Source organism: Mirounga angustirostris, unplaced genomic scaffold (assembly GCF_029215605.1).
Source record: "Mirounga angustirostris isolate CCGP_5_RB_7025 unplaced genomic scaffold, mMirAng1.0.hap1 SCAF_12, whole genome shotgun sequence".
Lineage (NCBI taxonomy): Eukaryota > Metazoa > Chordata > Mammalia > Carnivora > Phocidae > Mirounga > Mirounga angustirostris.
The window spans coordinates 39,552,507-39,567,575 of record NW_026991720.1 but is presented as its reverse complement, the minus strand read 5'-3'; the positions used below and the strand labels follow the sequence as shown (position 1 = coordinate 39,567,575).

Here is a 15,069-nt window from a genome sequence, read left to right as displayed (position 1 = left end):
TTCTGTCTCTGCTCTATTTTTCCCTTCCAGCAATAGCATTCCCCCCAATGTCATTCTCTCCTTCATTCTTTCATTTATTCAACATTCATTGAAAACCAGACACTGTCTGTGTCTTAAGGATAAGATGATAAATAATTTATGGTTCATTTGCTCCTGAAGTCCACAGACTGGAAAGTTCTGCTATGTGTCATTTACCTTACTAGGTCCCCAGGAGGGAAAGGTATTTTGGCCGCACCCAGGAAAAGACACTATTAGGCTTCTTGACTGTCACTCCTTCCAGTTTATCTGCATTTTATGACCCAACCCATTTCACTGATTTACAGATTTTCTTACACTGCATGCTGTATTGCCAGGGAGATCACATTATTTGCAGTTTCAACTTTTATTCTATGCTGATGTTCCTTAAGTATCATGTCTGCAGCTCAGGACTGTCTTCTGAGTTCCAGACTTGTTTATTCTGCTGACACGTGCAAGAGTCCAATGACACTTCAAATGACACCCAAATATTTTCTTCCTCCTTCAAGTTCAAACATTATTAATGACACCATCACTATTGCCAAAGGTAAAAACCTGGGGTTCATTCTGAGAAACTCCCTATTATCTTCTAAATCCAATTAGGTACCAAGCCTGTAGAACCTATATTCTAGAGATCCCTCAAATAATTCACCATACTTTGTTTTCAGTGTCTCTGCTTCTATACACCCTCTCTCCATTAAACTCCAGTCTACATTCTACAGTCTTCCGGAGTTGGCACACTAAAACATAAGTCAGATCATATTCCCTTCTTATTTAATAAGTATTCTCAGCATGTATTGTCCCAAGGATAAGACCCAAACACACCACACGCTGTAAGATCTGATCTTTATCTTGTCAACGACATGGTCCAAATTCCCGTGATGCAGTTACAATAAGCAAGATACCAGTCTTCAGGTTCATGTGACTTTGCATATGTCCTTCCCTGTTCCTGGATGACTCTCCCCTCATTTTCCATAAACTCCCGCTCTTTCTTTGTGACCACCTCAAATGTTTTCTCCTCTGTGACTCCTTCCCCAAACTCTGCAGAGGTAGTTAGTTTGCTATGCCTTCTTAGCATGCAAATACCTATTAGATAGTTTTTTACATTATATTTTGATTGTTTATTTATAAAAATTTCCTTGACCAGACTGAGTTCCAAGAAAATAGTGACAGTGTTTTATTTATCTTTGTATATGCATTGCCAAGCACACAGTAGCTGATTTTCAAGGCACATTTGCTTAAAGAATGAAGAAATACAAACTTGCAAGGATCTTATGTCTTAGCTTGCCAGCTAGATGCTAGTGTCAGGGTATCTTCTATTTCATGCATAAATGCATTATCTAAATTATCTTCATTTCAACTTTGATTTCCTTTTTTGACCAAGGAGAAAGCTGTGGTCCAAGCCTTAGACTATAGAAAAGGGCCTCTGGCAGTTACTTGTTGAGATATTCATGTTAACTATACCATCACTGAATAGTTTACTTCATGACATGCAGCTGTACAAACAGACATAGGCATATTATAAGACCTCTCACTCCCCTTGCTGTGCTACACTCCAGATTCCTGGTGTTGTCTCCCCTTTGCCGGTCAGCCATCCATGTTGTCATGCTCCTTACCTACTTCTCTACACATTTCTTCCGATTTCCCCACTTTCATCTCCTCCACCAGTTCCCTTAGTCTCAAAGCTGAAATTTCCTTAATACCCTGTATTTGTAGGAAAGTCATAGACTTTCATCTCTAATGTTTGTATGATACCTTAGAGTTGTTTTTTTTTTTAAAGATTTTTTATTTATTTATCTGAGAGAGAGAATGGGAGACAGAGAGCATGAGAGGGGAAGGGTCAGAGGGAGAAGCAGACTCCCCGCCGAGCAGGGAGCCCGATGCGGGACTCGATCCCGGGACTCCAGGATCATGACCTGAGCCGAAGGCAGTTGCTCAACCAACTGAGCCACCCAGGCGCCCGATACCTTAGAGTTTTAACAACACTTTTCTCTACATTCTCATTTGTTCCTACTTCAGAGGGTTATTATTATCCACATTTTTCAAATAGCTGAAATTCACAGAACTTATCCTTTCCAGAATATTCCGCAGACAGAATGTGGTAGAGCTGGGCTTAGAATCCTGATTTGATTTAAAATCCTATGTACTTCTCCACTCAGAAACTGGGTCCTAAAGACATAATTTGAACCCTGGAAAAGTGGTATCTAGACTAAAATTACATAGGAATACTTCAGTTATAAGAGCCAATATTTTTTCAGGAGCTAGTTTAAAGTCAGGTTTTCTTTCTGTAGAAGATATCATTGCAACCAAAATATTCTGATCAGATGTAGCCTTTATGGGTTTTGATTTTGTGGTTGGTGAATATTCACAAGTGTGATTTATAAAGCATCTAAATATATATGTTCTGTGCTTGTTGCAGGAAAGGAAAATACAAAAGCATTGTCACGCACTTCATTGTCTACTCTGTGGCAGAAAAAAAAATCAACCATGAAATGAAAGTGTTCTTTTTCAATAGAAGTGTCTCTGCAGTCATATTTTTCTTTAGTGCTGTTTTTTTGTTTTGTTTAAAATCAACTTAAGATGTTGAATATAAATATAATAGCTCAGGAAATGATGAAAAATACTCATTTTTTTTTTTATCACATCCTGATCACCACTGAAATTAGAGTTTTCAGGAACAACCAAGCCAAGACAAGCCCTGCCTTTTTCTTTCTCAGAGCAACTGATACTGTTCCTAGTGGCCAGGTCATGAGTCCCTGAGCAGTTGGAGAGGATATGAGTGAACACCTTAGCAAAATGGTAGTAACATGCGTGGAGAATCTTTTGATTCCTCAACAGTTTAGCTCACTCACTGAATTTCTTACTCTATTCATTACAGAAAAGGGACTGAATCAATACAATCGTAGTCTGATAGATAATCCTTGGGATGGGCCACCAAGTATCCTCATTATGGAGTCTATATGGCTTGATTTAATCTAAGTAATTTAGAAGTAACTAGCCTCGGGGCGCCTGGGTGGCTCGGTCGTTAAGCGTCTGCCTTCGGCTCAGGTCATGATCCCAGGGTCCTGGGATCGAGCCCCGCATCAGGCTCCCTGCTCGACGGGAAGCCTGCTTCTCCCTCTCCTACTCCCCCTGCTTCTGTTCCCTCTCTCGCTGTGTCTCTCTCTGTCAAATAAATAAATAAAAAATCTTTAAAAAAAAAAAAAAAGAAGTAACTAGCCTCTTCGAATTTGTTTTTAAAGATTTTTATTTATTTGTCAGAGAGAGAGAGAGAGAGAGAGAGCACGACTGAGGGGAGCAGCAGAAGGAGAGGGAGAAGCAGGCTCTCCACTAAGCAAGGAGCCCGGTGTGGGACTTGATCCCAGGACCCTGGGATCAGGACCTGAGCTGAAGGCAGACACTGAACTGACTGAGCCACCCAGGTGTCCCAAGTCTCTTTGAATTTATCGTTTGTTTTGTTTTATTTGTTTTCAGAGGGAGGGAAATTTACATTCTAATCCTCAGAAATATTTTTGTTTGAAAAATGTTTTCCCTTCTAAAACAGGAAATAAACATGTTTTTTTGTTTTTATTAATTTTAAGTTCATTTTGGTATTTTCATGGACTTACAATGACTCTAGGAATGTCCTTATGTGACACTAGGAGGTCAGAGTTTTGAGTGACTGTTGTCCTCCAGGGTCTGTCTCATGTAAGTGATCTTCCTGCTTTGGCTACCTGAGCAGTCTTCTCTGAAAGCCTACCAAACCATGGTTTTTAGTTGGAGCTGATGTTCTTAATTTTCAGTTTTCCAGGTCTCACTGCAAAATGAGTTCATTTATTTTGTAGAACAGAATTCACCATTGATAGAGCCCATATATTAAAATCTTTTCAGCTTCTAAAAATGGTATTTATAGAACACTAAAAAAGTGAAAGTCCCAAGTATCATTTTAAAATGTTGCCCAGGGCGCCTGGGTGGCTCAGTTGGTTAAGTGACTGCCTTCGGCTCAGGTCGTGATCCTGGAGTCCCGGGATCGAGTCCCACATCAGGCTCCCTGCTCAGCAGGGAATCCGCTTCTCCCTCTGACCCTCCTCCCTTTCATGCTCTCTGTCTTTCATTCTCTCTCTCGCAAATAAATAAAATCTTAAAAAAAATTTTTTTTTAAATTTTGCCCATACGTATTGATTTTGCAAGAATAAATCAAAATAGCATTTTTAACAAAACTAATTTTTCAGTCTCCAGTATTCTGAAATGTCAATGAAACAAGAATGATTTAAATGCAAATTTAAACAAGTTAACTGAATAAATGCTACTAAAAACATGATGTGGTATAGTAGAAGGCCCAGCAGTTTTGAATTCAGATTTATATGGTTTCACATATCAACATTATCACTTCCTGGCTCTGTTTCCTTCAAGAAATTAAATTTATGTGAATAGGTTTTCATATATAAAAAATGAGGATAATGATGCATATCAGCAAGGTTGTTGTGAGGTTAAGAATAATATATGTAAAATGCATGACACATCTAGGGGCTCAATAATTGTAATTACTATTATTACAATGACTTTACGTACTCTCAGGTTTTTGCCTTGTAACTGAAATTGCGTTAAGTGACCCTGTTGTATACATCATCAAGCGAATTCATAACACCTTTGCCCATAAATATGTTTATGGTACAAAGAATAGAAACATATTAATAGAATGAATATTTATAAGGGCATATGAGCATACTAATAGTGTTATAAGTTAAGCATGTACTGTAACATTTCCCAGTCCCCGGCACCATAATAGGAATATACTTAGCAGAAGATAGCAAAATATGATTAACTGCACACATTTTCAAGAGATATGTCAATCTTTCTCACAAGTGAATTTTTATAGAGAAACAATCTGTTTCCATAGATAGGTCCCCTGGCAGGTGTGGCCTTCCCTATAGGACAACTTTTTATTCATGTTAATATAAATAAACATTTAAGACAAATCAGTTTTACTGTTTTTTTTAATGATTTGAACTGATTTTTTTTTTTAAGATATTTATTTATTTGACACAGAGAGAGAGCGAGAGAGCACAAGCAGGGGGAGCGGCAGGCAGAGGGAGAAGCAGACTCCCCACCGAGCAGGGAGCCAGACTCAGGGCTCGATCCAAGGACCCTGGGATCATGATCTGAGCCGAAGGCAGGCGCTTAACCGACTGAGCCACCCAGGAACCCCTGAAATGATGGCTTTTAATACCTGCTTTGGGCAAAAAACTTTTTCCACTTTTGAATTTAATTTTTTCATATGAGTTTTGATTGGCTGTCAGTGAATTCCCTTCCCCCCCCCCAAAAAAAGAAAAAAAACCCACATCAGACTAGTTTAGAGAGCAGTTCTTCAGAAAGCAATAGGCTAGCCACCATTATGGTACCATGTAAAACTTCTATTATTTATGAATAATAATTCATAATGATTAAATGAATTTGTCCATAATTACTGATATTGCTGGCAGAGACTTTTGGAATTATCACTCTGGGTCACAGAGAGTTTAACTCAGGCAAGGAAATGTCTAATTGGGTTGCAACTTTTGTCTGATACATTCTCAGTGGACGGGTTTAGTAGTAAATCCTAATTTTGATATGCTTATTTAAAAAGCCAATTTATGTCCAATATTTTTTACCTTTTCTTCAGGTTTCATTTTCTAGAATTCTTACAGTGCTTAAAAATTCAGTTTCCAAGCCTTTAAGTATTTTTATTTTTCTCTGAACTTTTTATGATGTTTGACCTAGAGAAAGTCTCTTTTGAGGAAACTTAAAAGTCTCTGAATCTAATCTTTGCTGTCTACTCATCTGTGTTCTCAGGGCCTGTTTGGGTTCTTCTGGCCCATTTTCCTTTCACTTGTAGATCCATTTCCTGTCCATGTTTGTTCTTCTTTGATTCTTGAGAAAGATATTATATTTGAATCAGAGTGTTAGCAGATAAAGCTCAATTCATAGATAATTCAGATTTCTTATAGTCAGAGGATGCAGAAAGCATGAAGCAGAATGGTGGTTGTCCCCCGATGATGTTGGTCAGGAAGCATACTTGGTCTGCTGACTTACAATACTCATCTAGAATGGGGTACTCCATCCTAGAAAGCACTTGACCTTTACTGAGGGAAAAGACACCATTTTACTTGTGTAAATACAGCTTGAGATAGTATGCAGCCACTAGTATTTTTTTCTCACAAGGTACTTAAAGCTATACTGCTATTGTTCAAGCTTCATTTGAGAAAAGTAAAAGCGAGTAATGTATTTAACAATCTTCCTTATCTACATCCTTCATCTAACTCCTCAGAAATGCACGATGGCTGTTTCCCCATATTCTTTCCTATCTTTCTGATCTCTCTTCACATTACTCCAGGGTAGCTTCTCAACTTCATACCTTGGGACATCATTGCTGATTCAAAATTTAGTATTTTAAGGAATGTTCTACTACACTTCCATTTTTTTGGGGTTATGACTCTAATTGTGTGCTTAGATTTTAGATGGCATAAACCATGTTATTTTGTACCTTCAAAATATATCCAGAATCAATCTACTCTTCACCCCCTAATTGCTATCATCCTAGTCCAGCCACCATCTTCTCTCACCTGGATTACTGCAATGACACCAAATAGGTCTCCTTTTACTATACTTTCCTCACAACTGTCATTCCCAGCACAGCAGCGAGTAGGAACCTTCTCAAAGATAAGCCAGTCTTGTTACTCCTTTGCTCAAAACCCTCCAATATTGTTTCATTTCGGCCTGGGAAATGCAAAAGTCCATATGATTGCTCACCGTGCCCTTATGCACCAGATCCTCTCTGACCCCATTTACTACTCCATCTGTTGTCTTCACTCCAGCCACACAGATCTCTTTTCTCTTAACCAAGTGTGTCAGGCACTGTCCTATCTCAAAGTCTTTGCATTGCTGCCCTGTCTGCCGAGGTATCTGCAGGACTCATTTCATCACCTCTCCTGAGTGTCTGTGCAAATATCAGTGGGGTCTTCCCAGACAACTCTAAGCAAAAGTATGGCATTCATTACCCTTCCTGAGCCAAATCCTTGCTTTATTTCGCATCACAGAATTTATCACCAAATTATATCCTATGTATTTTCCCTTTTGTTGGTGCCCATTCTCCATGTAGAATGTAGGCTCCATGAGAACAGGATTATTTGTATGCTTTGTTCACCGCTATATCTACAGCACTTTGCACATGGAGGCAGTCAGTGAATATTTATGAAATAGATGGATCAGTATATAAAGATCTTTCATGTTAGTACTCCATGTATGTGAGTGTTAAGTTACCTGCTGGGTAAAAGGCATTAGGTGAGATAGTGATGGTCAATGAGGAAGAACCAGGCATATTCTTTACAAAAGTTTAAATTAGTAGTGACAACAGTAATCACATTTTTCCCAAGAATGGCCACGTTTTGATCCTGTATGTTTATATGAAACATTTAAAATATAATGGCTACATATTTTGATGTTTTGACAATTTTTAAGAACAAGCTTTTTCAACCAAACAACTAGTTGCCAAAATAAATGCAGAATCACAAGAACTCTGAGCTATTCCTGTATTTGTTGTTATTTAGGTCAATTAAAAGAGCATCTCAATAACAAATGTGTTTTGGAAATTGTGAGAGGATGGAAATCAGTTTAGTCAGGTATGATCCAACTATTTTTCTAGGTCTAGTGAGAATAAAATATGGGCATTTGGAGGTCGTTCCAGTCCTAAGTGAGAGAGATTACTTGGGGAAGTCATTCTTGGTCCTGTGAGGTTCCTGAGTGTCAAGAACACATCTGGGTTGGATGGAGATGATGATGATGATGGTGATAGTGATAAAAATAACAAGAGCTAATAGCTGATGCTTACTGAAGATCATCGTGTGCGGGCACTATTCTAAGTGGTTGCTTGTAGGAATGTACTTAATCTTTACAACAACCTTATGAAGTCAGCATTATTATTCCCATTTTACAAATGAGGAATTTCAGGTATGAAGACGTTGAAGGAATAGCCAAAGTCACACAAAAATCATAAATGACAGAGATGGAATTTGAATGCGTGGCTTCAGAAACCTCTCTCTCTGGACCTCTCTGCTAACATGCCAAGCTCCTGCCCGGAGCATAAGTGGAACTCCAAAAAGTATATGTGTGCATGCTCATGTGGATGGGTCAGTGCAAGGGTGAGCACAAGCAACACTTATTTGTGCATGTGTGTGCATGTGTGTAAGTGAGTTGGTGGGGATGAGACTGCATTAATATTGAGAGTGAAGTGATATAGCTCTGAAGAGAGCAAAGGTGAGGAAATAAATACTGTTGTTAAGCTTTATACACGTTACTTCACTTAATCAGCATAACAGCCCTTATGAGGGAACATTTTTGCCTTTTTTAAAATAGACGAGATATCAGAGGATCAGAGAAGCAAAAGCCCCTCCCTTGGATAGCGCCCTGTCTAGGCAGTGGCGATGAGCCTACGAGGAAAAGCTCACCGTTCTCCTCAAGAGTAAAACCCACAGCTCTCCTGGAGGCACGGGGTAGACCCTCTGGCTTCTCTGTCAAGATCTGACCTTTAATCCTTCTGTGGCTGGGAGGGGACACCAGCCAAGAGAAGACCTCGGGTCAGTGTAGGACTATATAGTCTGAGGCTAACATCGCCAAATATTTCCAAGACATACTTACATTAAAAATTATTTACTTGGGGGTGCCTGGGTGGCTCAGTCATTAAGCGTCTGTCTTCGGCTCAGGTCATGATCTCAGGGTCCTGGGATCGAGCCCCGCATTGGGTTCCCTGCTCCGCGGGAAGCCTGCTTCTCCCTCTCCCACTGCCCCTGCTTGCGTTCCCTCTCTCGCTGTGTCTCTCTCTGTCAAATAAATAAATAAAATTTAAAAAAATTATTTACTTGAAATTCAAATTTCACTGGATGTTCTCTTTTCATTTTTTGTCTGTTTTGTTCAGTCTCACAACTCTACTCATGGCTTGTCTACCTCTGTCAGGAATGCTGAGCAAATCACAAGAGCAGAGAAGGGTATCCCCTTGGCCTTTGTGAATTCCCATGTGGAATGATCAGGGGCTCATTTCTTCACACATCATTGGTAGAAACAGTGGCTACCTACCAGAGCCAGCATGCTGGGATCTGAAGGACGCTTTGTGAGTGTTCACTCGCAGAGCTCTGGGAGTTACATTACAGTGTAGCTCTGTAAGATGCAGTGGCTAGTATACCCAGGTCCTCAAATTTTAGTGTCTATTAGGATCACCAGGGAAGCTTGGTTAAAAAATGCTGATTCTTAGCCCTAATCCTAGAGATTATGATTCTAGGAATGGAACCCTGAAATCAGTGTTTTTAATGAAAACTCTGGGTGATCTTGAGGTGGGTGGTTCCAGGAGCATTCTTTGATAAGTTCTGGTCTGCTGGATGGAAGATACTTGATCCAGATACTATAAGAGTCAATAAAAAATACTTCTTCTTTTTTTTTTTTAATTTTATTTATTTATTCATGAGAGACAGAGAGAGAGAGAGAGAGAGAGAGGCAGAGGGAGAAGCAGGCTCCCCGCTGAGCAGGGAGCCCGATGCGGGGCTCGATCCCAGGACCCTGGGACCATGACCTGAGCCGAAGGCAGACGCTTAACCATCTGAGCCACCCAGGCGCCCAATAAAAAATACTTCTTACTGAGACTTTAGACACTGGGACATTGTGTGCTTTGAGTTTCTCTAAGGTGTTAATGCAGATATAGAATATTATTATAAGTATTACTCTTTCTTTTCTTTTTGATAAAATATAGCTAAGTGTGCTGGCAAGTGGGAATTGGCTGCAAGCACAGTAGGCTCTTCAAAAGAGAAATTTTCCCCAGATTTCCGATCGGAGCCTTAAGTCAAGGGAAGTGTCACATTCTTACCAAGTAGCTTAGACCTCTTGAGCCACAGTCGGTTCTACGCCAGGGGTATTTATGAAAGCCTTGTTTCTGGAAGGAAAAGTTCACTGTGTTTCATAGGGTTAAAAGCAAGGACTTGTCCTTATAATTTTTCAAACCAATTCTGTATTTCAGCCTAATGTTTGTGGTACCAATATGGTATGTGGAGGCATTTGTCTATTAGTTGTTGAATACCCAGACTGCTGAATCCTCTGCAAAGTCAAGTCAAAGCAGTGAGCCTTCTGGGAGGGATGCCAGTAACAAATTGTAGTAATCCAGCCTTGTTGTTAGAAAAGCATGAATCAAAAGCTCAGCATCTTGCTGAGACAGCAATCGTCTTAACCTTGTTATACTCCTGAGATGGTAATATGAGGTCTTATCAATATGGTTGATATGGCTCTCAAAGGAAAACTGAGGGTCAAAAATGGCTAAAATTTATCATGGAGAATATTGCTTTGTGGGATGTCCAGCTGTAGAGTTGTGACTACCTATTAAATCCCCTGTGAAGTGAGAAATATGTGGTCCACTGCCTACAGGGTAAGAGAAGGGGAAGGAAATGGAATCAAAAGTGAAATAAAACTGGTCAAATGAAATGAAAGTCTGATAATTTTCAGCCGTAGGCGTCCATTTTTGAGATTACCCCTTAGGCAGCTTCTGATTGACCAGGGATAGTTCCATGCCAGGGAAGATTAAAGGGTCTCTGGGTGGCCGTATTTTAAATGGTGAAATTTTTTCAAAGAGGTTTTGTTTTTGTAATCAAATCTAAGCTGTGTTCAAGTTCTAAGTGACCCAGACAATTAACAGCATTTAAAGGAGTATACAGAGCAAGAGTGCTGTGATCTCTGGTGTCTCTCTCTCTCTCTCTTTTTTTTTTTTTTTTTTTTTAAGCTTTATATCTAGCAACTTTCTTAGAAAGGAGTCAAACTGGGGCACTTGGATTAAGCGACTGCCTTCAGCTCAGGTCATGATCCCAGAGTCCTGGGATCGAGTCCCGCATCAGGCTCCCTGGTCAGCGGGGAGCCTGCTTCTCCCTCTCTCTCTGCTGCTCCCCCTGCTTGTGCTCTCTCCCTGTCAAATAAATAAAATCTAAAAAAAAAAAAAGGAAAGGAGTCAAACCTAGATTTATATCAAGAAGACAGAGCTTTCTTTAGGAGTTATCATTAGTATTCAGTTTCAACATCATGGCCCCCAGGAGGAAGGGCAATGTGCAGTGTGTTCAGAAGCCTGGGCTTTGAGGTAAGAAAGGCCTGGACGTGAATCACAACTGTCATTTCCAAGTTGTGAGACCTTGGGCAAGTGACTTAACTTCTCTGTGCTTTAGTTTTATTAGCTATAAAATGCACGTAATGTTAGATACTTGTCTCATAAAGTCTTTGTGAGACTGAAATGACAAATCATATGCAAAATGCTTTCTACAGTACCTGGTGCATGGTATGTACTCTATAAATATTAACATTTGAGAATTTAAGACCGACTCCACTTCACTAAAAAAATTGCACTTCTCTTTCCCACCCAGGGTTCTGAATAATTTGAGAATTTTAGAAAAAATAAAGACATGGGCAAAATACCTCCTTATTAATGATAGAGAAAGGTTGGAGAATGCAGTTTAGTCTGACAGACAAATTGGCCTGCTGAGTGTAGGTTATGCCCCAAATTAGGCAGACTCACCTTACCTGTTATAGCAGCACCACCTGGACCAGCCGTCCCATGGGAAAAGGAAGAAGAGCAGAACATGTTCGTCCCTATAAGAAGCTTTTTTTCAAGCAGAACGGGGCTGAGCATGCACAGATAGTCTTTCCAAATTCACCAGGGACATGATTCTATATTGTCAGGGTCTGAGTGAATAAAGGGTCAAGAGAGAGAAGGGGTGTGATAGAGAAAAGTCTTCCTCACAGAAATCAAGACCAGGAGAAGATGTTCCCATCTAACACAATGTTATCATTGTCATCAAGAATTCATTATTTCATTATTTAATTTGGTATTACCTTCCCCCTTCATCTCTTCGATTCATACCATGACTATTGCTGGTGTGACAAATTACCACACACTTAGTGGCTGAAGCAATACAGATTTATTCTCTTATAGTTGTGGAAGTCAGAAGTCCATAATCAGTCTTGATGGGCTAAAGTCAAGGTATCGAGAACGCTGATTCCCCTGGAAGGCTGTGAGGGAAGAACCACTTCTTTGCCTCTTTTGGCTTGCAGAGGCCGCCTGCTTGTGGTCCTTTCTGTGCATCATTCAAACTGTTTGCTTTCTTCATACATCTCCTGCTACTGTCCTTGACCATGTTGTCTCCCTCTCATAAGGACCTTTGGGATTCTAATCTGCCTATTCATACAATCCAGGAAAATCTCTTGTCTCAAGATTCTTAATCACATCTGTGAAGTCTGTGTTCCTGGGTAAAGTAACAGCATCACAGATTTAAGGGATGAGGATGTGATGTCTTTGGGTAGCCATTATTCAGCCGGCCAAATGACATTTTGATTGTCTGAGTTTGTCTTGCAGCTATTTTTCATGTCATTTTGTACAGCATTTTTATTTTTATTTTTTTAAAGATTTTATTTATTTATTTGACAGAGAGAGACACAGCGAGAGAGGGAACACAAGCAGGGGGAGTGGGAGAGGGAGAAGCAGGCTTCCCACCGAGCAGGGAGCCCGATGTGGGGCTCGATCCCAGGACCCTGAGATCATGACCTGAGCCGAAGACGGATGCTTAATGGCTGAGCCACCCAGGCGCCCCTGTACAGCATTTTTAAAAGTATTTCCTGAATCAGGTTGTAAATTCCTGAAGAGTAAATATCAGATCTTCCATGTTTTTATATTTATTCTGCTTTATTATCTCACATGTTAATGCAAACTAATGCTCATAATAGGCACTCAATAAATCTATTGATTTAAACACGTTAAAGATCACAGTGTTGAGAATGGAGGCCTGTGTCTGGTTTCCTTATGTTCAGGAGAAGCAAAATCTCAGCTTTGACTTTGGATTCTACAAATATTCAGACCATGTAAGAAACAATGTACTTGGAGTGAACCATTAGAATGTGACTTGTTTCCTAGAATTCTCATTATTGGACTGTAGAGAGGCTTTGGGACAGTCAATTAAGCATTAAGATTTACCAGAAATCTAAGGGATTATTTCTGCCACACTCTCCTTCCTTCAGATAAAGAAGAGAAATGCTGAATTTTTGTGAGTAGATGTGAAAACTTATGCTGCACAATTTAACCTGCTCTCTCCATTAAACTTTGGAGAGGTGGATTATTATACTATGGAATTTGATTCTGATTTTAGCTGCAATGGTTGATAAGAAGTGTACTGTGACTTGAAATAAATACCCACAAAATAATTCCCTCTCTCATACGTAGGTGCATATCAAATACATGATTGTTCATCACTTAAGGGTTGAATTAGAAAATTATGGAGGCCAATATGTAATTTTAAGGTATTCAATTTACATTAATAGATATCTAAATGAACCATAGAATTAACTTTAAAACATATAGCCTAATTCACACCCATTATTTTAAAAGTTAGTGATGCCATATAGTAGCTTTGCATATAATATTTTGTTATATAATTAAAAAAAACAACAAAAGAAACCCTGATTCTTTGTCCTCAGCCCTGCAAATTTGCAATTGCCCTTAGGTACTTCCCTGTGCTACCTTCACATCCTCCCGCTCCCTTCTGGACTTTTCCTCTCTAGAATGGTAGAAACTGAACTGTGGGGCTAGAAAGGACCCTAGAGGTCATCTTGTCAATTTGGACATTTTACAACTGAGCACATAATTCCAGAGAAGTTACTGACTTGCTTAAGGTCACACAACTATTGGCAGAGTTTTATTAAACACAAGTCTCCTGTGCTCACTTCGGCAGCACATATACTAAAATTGGTATGAAACAGAGAAGAGTAGCATGGCCCCTGCGCAAGGATGACACGTAAAAACACAAGTCTCTTAACTCTCTGTAAAGACATTCCTCCCCCTTTATTTAGGTAAGGGAATTAAAGAGCAGAGAGCAAAAAGAAAATTACCAAGGAGTAAAGTGATGGAGGATGAGAGGATTCTGGAATTACTGTGGCCTAAAGGAGGCATGATTCTCAGTCACATGCCTTCTTATCTAACAGAGTTTATCACCTGTTAGAGGAAGAAAGATGTGCCTACCCTGGGGTTTCAAAATAAGACCACAGGCGAAGGTTTAATTCTGATGGACAGTGCTGGTGGGAACCTTCTCCACTCTGGGTGAGCAGAGCACCTGAGAACCAAGGTCATAGGACCTGAAGAAAGGATTATAATATAAGGTTGAGTAAAGAGATACTAGGAAATTGCAAAAATAGAAAAAAAGAAAGAAAAAAAAAAGCAGGTATGGCGATAGCAGGATCAATGTTAATAGTAGAAAAAGAGGTATGTAGAGTTAAAAGTATTAATTAAGCTAGACAGAGGGTCATTTTGTAGTAATAAAGTGACTAAATGAACAATTTATGAAGGTTCTGAAACACCAAACAAAAGTACCCAAGATCACATAATAACTAAATATAGAAAGCAGTACCTATTTGATACGTAAGGATAAATTACAAAACTACACTTATAATGGGAGACTTTTTTTTTTTTTTTTTTTTTTTTAATTTTTTTATTCTTATGTTAATCCCCTTACATTACAACATTAGTTTTAGATGAAGTGTTCCATGATTCATTGTTTGTGCATAACACCCAGTGCTCCATGCAGAATGTGCCCTCCTAAATACCCACCACCAGGCTAACCCATCCTCCCACCCCCCTCCCCTCTAGAACCCTGTTTGTTTTTCAGAGTCCATCGTCTCTCATGGTTCGTCTACCCCTCCGATTTCCCCCGCTTCATTCTTCCCCTCCCGCTACCTTCTTCTTCTTCTTCTTTTTTTTTTTTTCTTAACATATATTGCATTATTTGTTTCAGAGGTACAGATCTGAGATTCAACAGTCTTGCACAATTCACAGCGCTTACCAGAGCACATACACTCCCCAGTGTCTATCACCCAGTCCCCCCATCCCTCCCACCCCACCCCCCACTCCAACAACACTCAGTTTGTTTCCTGCGATTAAGAATTCCTCATATCAGTGAGATCATATGATACATGTCTTTCTCTGTTTGACTTATTTCACTCAACATAATACCCTCCAGTTCCATCCACGTCGTT

The 15,069-nt window shown here is 39.6% G+C and overlaps 1 non-coding gene across 1 annotated transcript; it reads left to right on the top strand.

Moving 5' to 3' along the window:
• The first annotated feature begins 13,756 nt into the window (after nucleotides 1–13,756).
• LOC123836247 (U6 spliceosomal RNA) lies at nucleotides 13,757–13,863 on the top strand. Its single transcript, XR_006788921.1, has one exon. It is a non-coding gene; the product is annotated as a U6 spliceosomal RNA (small nuclear RNA).
• Nucleotides 13,864–15,069: the final 1,206 nt, after the last annotated feature.